Source organism: Hordeum vulgare, chromosome 6H, assembly GCF_904849725.1.
Source record: "Hordeum vulgare subsp. vulgare chromosome 6H, MorexV3_pseudomolecules_assembly, whole genome shotgun sequence".
NCBI classification, from domain to species: Eukaryota; Viridiplantae; Streptophyta; class Magnoliopsida; order Poales; family Poaceae; genus Hordeum; species Hordeum vulgare.
In genome coordinates, this window is record NC_058523.1 from 7,016,524 (window position 1) to 7,023,184 (window position 6,661).

Below are 6,661 nucleotides of genomic sequence, written 5' to 3' on the forward strand. Positions count from 1 at the left end.
AGCTCCACACGACGTATGTGTCCATGCCTTCTTAATTAAGAGCACAACCCGACGTTGCACCGGGAAAATATACTCGCTAGCTCTTCGTAGCACGAAGAAACCGATCGCCACCACCACCACCACACCATCGCCAGTTCGCCACCGCGCGCCATGGCTCGCTCGCCTTCCAAGTTCGTCTTGCTCCTTATGGCAGCGGCGGCCTGGAGCTTCTTCCTCGCCATCGGCGCAGGGACGCTCCAGACGAGCTGCATAGGGCGCGAGAGGGACGCCTTGCTGGCCTTCAAGAAAGGCATCGGCACCGACCCTGGCGACTACCTCGGGTCGTGGCGACAAGAGCGTCAAGATTGCTGCCAATGGGCAGGCACATCACCTGCGACAACGTCACCAGCGGGTATGTCGTCAAGCTTGACCTTGGCTATACTTCTTTGCTCGGCCAGATAAGTCCTTCATTGCTTTCTCTAAAGCATCTCGAGGACCCTGATCTCAGGTACACCGGACTGTCTGGTTCTTTTTTTTTTTTTTAAGATCCAGCTGATGGCTGGCATATATATAGATAGCAGATAGCAAGGCGGGAATATAAAAGGTGGGGTTGATCAATAGATCAAAAAAGACATAACAGGAGAAAACCTCCTAAAAAGAGGGTGAAAAGAGGGAGCCTGGCACAGGCGCCGGACTCCTCACGTAATTTCCTCAAACGGGTTCTCTAGAAAAATTGCTCCTGCTTGCCTCCAAAACTCAAGAGTTGTTGTGATGGAGGTGGATATGTTTGCTGCTCTTACTGTTTTGTTTCTGAAAGTGCACTCGTTTCTTTCTTTCCAGATTTCTGACAGAATCAGCACGATCATTGTTCTGGTTCCTTTTTGTACTCTGGTCATGCCTTGTATATCATCTTGGAGATGATCTCTCTGGTTGTTTTTTGTGAGCCCAAATTGTTGGGCTGAGTGAGGCGCATCCTGTGCGAGATGCCGCCTCTACCCATACTGTTGTTGCGACGTTGCATTCCCAGAAAAGATGATTTGCTGATTCTAGATTTCTGAGGCATAGCTGGCAGAAATAGCTGTTTTGCCAGCCCCTTCTCTGCAATCTGTCGTTGCACCAGAGCCTATTTTTTGTCAGCAGCCATATGAATACATTGAGCCTTTGCGGTGCCCAAGTTTTTGTTGGGGAACGTCGCATGGGAAACAAAAATTTTCCTACGCGCACGAAGACCTATCATGGTGATGTCCATCTACGAGAGGGGATGAGTGATCTACGTACCCTTGTAGATCGTACAGCAGAAGCGTTAGAGAACGCGGTTGATGTAGTGGAACGTCCTCACGTCCCTCGATCCGCCCCGCGAACAATCCCGCGATCAGTCCCACGATCTAGTACCGAACGGACGGCACCTCCGCGTTCAGCACACGTACAGCTCGACGATGATCTCGGCCTTCTTGATCCAGCAAGAGAGACGGAGAGGTAGAAGAGTTCTTCGGCAGCGTGACGGCGCTCCGGAGGTTGGTGATGATCTTGTCTCAGCAGGGCTCCGCCCGAGCTCCGCAGAAACGCGATCTAGAGGAAAAACTATGGAGGTATGTGGTCGGGCAGCCGTGAGAAAGTCGTCTCAAATCTGCCCTAAAAGCCCCATATATATAGGAGGAGGGAGGGGGACCTTGCCTTGGGGTCCAAGGGATCCCCAAGGGGTCGGCCGAGCCAAGGGGGGGAGGACTCCCCCCCCAAACCGAGTTGGACTTGGTTTGGTGGGAGGAGTCCCCCTCCCTTCCCACTTCCCCTCCTTTTTTTTTCCTTTCTCCTTTGATTTTCTTATCTTGGCGCATAGGCTCCCTTGGGGCTGTCCCACCAGCCCACTAAGGGCTGGTGGGTCTCCCCAAAGCCTATGGGCTTCCCCGTAGTGGGTTGCCCCCCTCCGGTGAACTCCCGGAACCCATTCGTCATTCCCGGTACATTCCCGGTAACTCCGAAAACCTTCCGGTAATCAAATGAGGTCATCCTATATATCAATCTTCGTTTCCGGACCATTCCGGAAACCCTCGTGACGTCCGTGATCTCATCCGGGACTCCGAACAACATTCGGTAACCAACCATATAACTCAAATACGCATAAAACAACGTCGAACCTTAAGTGTGCAGACCCTGCGGGTTCGAGAACTATGTAGACATGACCCAAGAGACTCCTCGGTCAATATCCAATAGCGGGACCTGGATGCCCATATTGGATCCTACATATTCTACGAAGATCTTTATCGTTTGAACCTCAGTGCCAAGGATTCGTATAATCCCGTATGTCATTCCCTTTGCCCTTCGGTATGTTACTTGCCCGAGATTCGATCGTCAGTATCCGCATACCTATTTCAATCTCGTTTACCGGCAAGTCTCTTTACTCGTTCCGTAATACAAGATCCCGCAACTTACACTAAGTTACATTGCTTGCAAGGCTTGTGTGTGATGTTGTATTACCGAGTGGGCCCCGAGATACCTCTCCGTCACACGGAGTGACAAATCCCAGTCTTGATCCATACTAACTCAACTAACACCTTCGGAGATACCTGTAGAGCATCTTTATAGTCACCCAGTTACGTTGCGACGTTTGATACACACAAAGCATTCCTCCGGTGTCAGTGAGTTATATGATCTCATGGTCATAGGAATAAATACTTGACACGCAGAAAACAGTAGCAACAAAATGACACGATCAACATGCTACGTCTATTAGTTTGGGTCTAGTCCATCACGTGATTCTCCCAATGACGTGATCCAGTTATCAAGCAACAACACCTTGTTCATAATCAGAAGACACTGACTATCATCGATCAACTGGCTAGCCAACTAAAGGCATGCTAGGGACGGTGTTTTGTCTATATATCCACACATGTAAATGAGTCTTCATTCAATACAATTATAGCATGGATAATAAACTATTATCTTGATACAGGAATTATAATAATAACTATACATTTATTATTGCCTCTAGGGCATAATTCCAACAGTCTCCCACTTGCACTAGAGTCAATAATCTAGCCCTCACATCACCATGTGAATTACATTGTAATAAATCTAACACCTATACATTTCTGGTGTCGATCATGTTTTGGTCGTGGAAGAGGTTTAGTCAGCGGGTCTGCTACATTCAGATCCGTGTGCACTTTGCATATATTTACGTCCTCCTCCTCGACGTAGTCGCAGATGAGGTTGAAGCGTCGTTTGATGTGTCTGGTCTTCTTGTGAAACCTTGGTTCCTTTGCTAAGGCAATAGCACCAGTGTTGTCACAGAACAAGGTTATTGGATCCAGTGCACTTGGCACCACTCCAAGATCCGTCATGAACTGCTTCATCCAGACACCCTCCTTAGCCGCCTCCGAGGCAGCCATGTACTCCGCTTCACATGTAGAATCTGCTACGACGCTTTGCTTGGAACTGCACCAGCTTACTGCACCCCCATTAAGAATAAATACGTATCCGGTTTGCGACTTAGAGTCGTCCGGATCTGTGTCAAAGCTTGCATCAACGTAACCCTTTACGGCGAGCTCTTCGTCACCTCCATACACGAGAAACATCTCCTTAGTCCTTTTCAGGTACTTCAGGATATTCTTGACCGCTGTCCAGTGATCCACTCCTGGATTACTCTGGAACCTGCCTGTCATACTTATGGCCAGGCTAACATCCGGTCTAGTGCACAGCATTGCATACATGATAGAGCCTATGGCTGAAGCATAGGGGACGGAGCGCATATGCTCTCTATCTTCATCAGTTGCTGGGCACTGAGTCTTACTCAATCTCGTACCTTGTAAAACTGGCAAGAACCCTTTCTTGGACTGTTCCATTTTGAACCTCTTCAAAACTTTATCAAGGTATGTGCTTTGTGAAAGTCCTATTAGGTGTTTCGATCTATCCCTATAGATCTTAATGCCTAGAATGTAAGCAGCTTCTCCTAGGTCCTTCATAGAGAAACTTTTATTCAAGTAACCTTTTATGCTCTCCAAAAGCTCTACGTTGTTTCCAATCAGTAATATGTCATCCACATATAATATTAGAAACGCCACAGAGCTCCCACTCACTTTCTTGTAAATACAAGATTCTCCAACCACTTGTATAAACCCAAATGCTTTGATCACCTCATCAAAGCGTTTGTTCCAACTCCGAGATGCTTGCACCAGTCCATAAATGGATCGCTGGAGCTTGCACACTTTGTCAGCATTTTTAGGATCGACAAAACCTTCGGGTTGCATCATATACAACTCTTCCTTAAGGAAACCGTTAAGGAACGCCGTTTTGACATCCATCTGCCAGATTTCATAATCGAAAAATGCAGCTATTGCTAACATGATTCTGACGGACTTAAGCATCGCTACGGGAGAGAAAGTCTCATCGTAGTCAACTCCTGGAACTTGTGAAAAACCCTTTGCCACAAGTCGAGCTTTATAAACGGTCACATTACCGTCAGCGTCCGTCTTCTTCTTAAAGATCCATTTGTTTTGAATAGCCTTGCGGCCTTCAGGTAGTATCTCCAAAGTCCACACTTTGTTCTCATACATGGATCCTATCTCGGATTTCATGGCTTCTAGCCATTTGTTGGAATCTGGGCCCACCATTGCTTCTTCATAATTCGCAGGTTCATTGTTGTCTAACAACATGATTGACAAGACGGGATTACCGTACCACTCTGGAGCAGCGCGTGATCTCGTCGACCTACGTGGTTCAACAGAAACTTGAACTGGAGTTTCATGATCATCATCATTAACTTCCTCCTCAACCGGCGTTGCAATGACAGAGGTTTCCCCTTGCCCTGCGCCACCATCCAGAGGGATGAGAGGTTCGACAACCTCGTCAAGTTCTATCTTCCTCCCACTCAATTCTCTTGAGAGAAACTCTTTCTCGAGAAAAGTTACGTTCTTAGCAACAAACATTTTGCCCTCGGATTTGAGATAGAAGGTGTACCCAACTGTCTCTTTTGGGTAACCTATGAAGACGCACTTTTCCGCTTTGGGTTCCAGCTTTTCAGGCTGATGCTTTTTGACATAAGCATCACATCCCCAAACTTTAAGAAACGACAACTTTGGTCTTTTGCCATACCACAGTTCGTATGGTGTCGTCTCAACGGATTTTGATGGTGCCCTATTTAAAGTGAATGCAGTTGTTTCTAATGCATAACCCCAAAATGATAACGGCAAATCAGTAAGAGACATCATAGATCGCACCATTTCTAACAAAGTACGATTACGACGTTCGGACACACCATTACGCTGTGGTGTTCCAGGCGGTGTCAACTGCGAAACAATTCCACATTGTCTTAAGTGAGTACCAAACTCGAAACTCAGATATTCACCCCCACGATCAGACCGTAGGAACTTGATCTTCTTGTTACGATGATTTTCCACTTCACTCTGAAATTGCTTGAACTTTTCAAAAGTTTCAGACTTGTGCTTCATCAAGTAGACATAACCATATCTACTTAAATCGTCAGTGAAGGTGAGGAAATAACGATATCCGCCGCGTGCCTCCACGCTCATTGGACCACACACATCGGTATGTATGATTTCCAACAAGTCACTTGCACGCTCCATTGTTCCGGAGAACGGAGTCTTAGTCATCTTGCCCATAAGGCATGGTTCGCACGTGTCAAGTGAATCAAAGTCAAGTGACTCCAAAAGTCCATCAGCATGGAGTTTCTTCATGCGCTTTACACCAATATGACCCAAGCGGCAGTGCCACAAAAATATGGCGCTATCATTGTTTACTCTAACTCTTTTGGTCTCAATGTTATGTATATGAAGTAAACAATGATAGCGCCATATTTTGTTGCACTGCCGCTTGGGTCATATTGGTGTAAAGCGCATGAAGAAACTCCATGCTGATGGACTTTTGGAGTCACTTGACTTTGATTCACTTGACACGTGCGAACCATGCCTTATGGGCAAGATGACTAAGACTCCGTTCTCCGGAACAATGGAGCGTGCAAGTGACTTGTTGGAAATCATACATACCGATGTGTGTGGTCCAATGAGCGTGGAGGCACGCGGCGGATATCGTTATTTCCTCACCTTCACTGACGATTTAAGTAGATATGGTTATGTCTACTTGATGAAGCACAAGTCTGAAACATTTGAAAAGTTCAAGCAATTTCAGAGTGAAGTAGAAAATCATCGTAACAAGAAGATCAAGTTCCTACGGTCTGATCGTGGGGGTGAATATCTGAGTTTCGAGTTTGGTACTCACTTAAGACAATGTGGAGTTGTTTCGCAGTTAACACCGCCTGGAACACCACAGCGTAATGGTGTGTCCGAATGTCGTAATCGTACTTTATTAGAGATGGTGCGATCTATGATGTCTCTTACTGATTTGCCGTTATCATTTTGGGGTTATGCATTAGAAACAGCTGCATTCACTTTAAATAGGGCACCATCAAAATCCGTTGAGACGACACCATACGAACTGTGGTATGGCAAAAGACCAAAGTTGTCGTTTCTTAAAGTTTGGGGATGTGATGCTTATGTCAAAAAGCTTTAGCCTGAAAAGCTCGAACCCAAAGCGGAAAAGTGCGTCTTCATAGATTACCCAAAAGAGACAGTTGGGTACACCTTCTATCTCAAATCCGAGGGCAAAGTGTTTGTTGCTAAGAACGGAACTTTTCTCGAGAAGGAGTTTCTCTCGAAAGAATTGAGTGGGA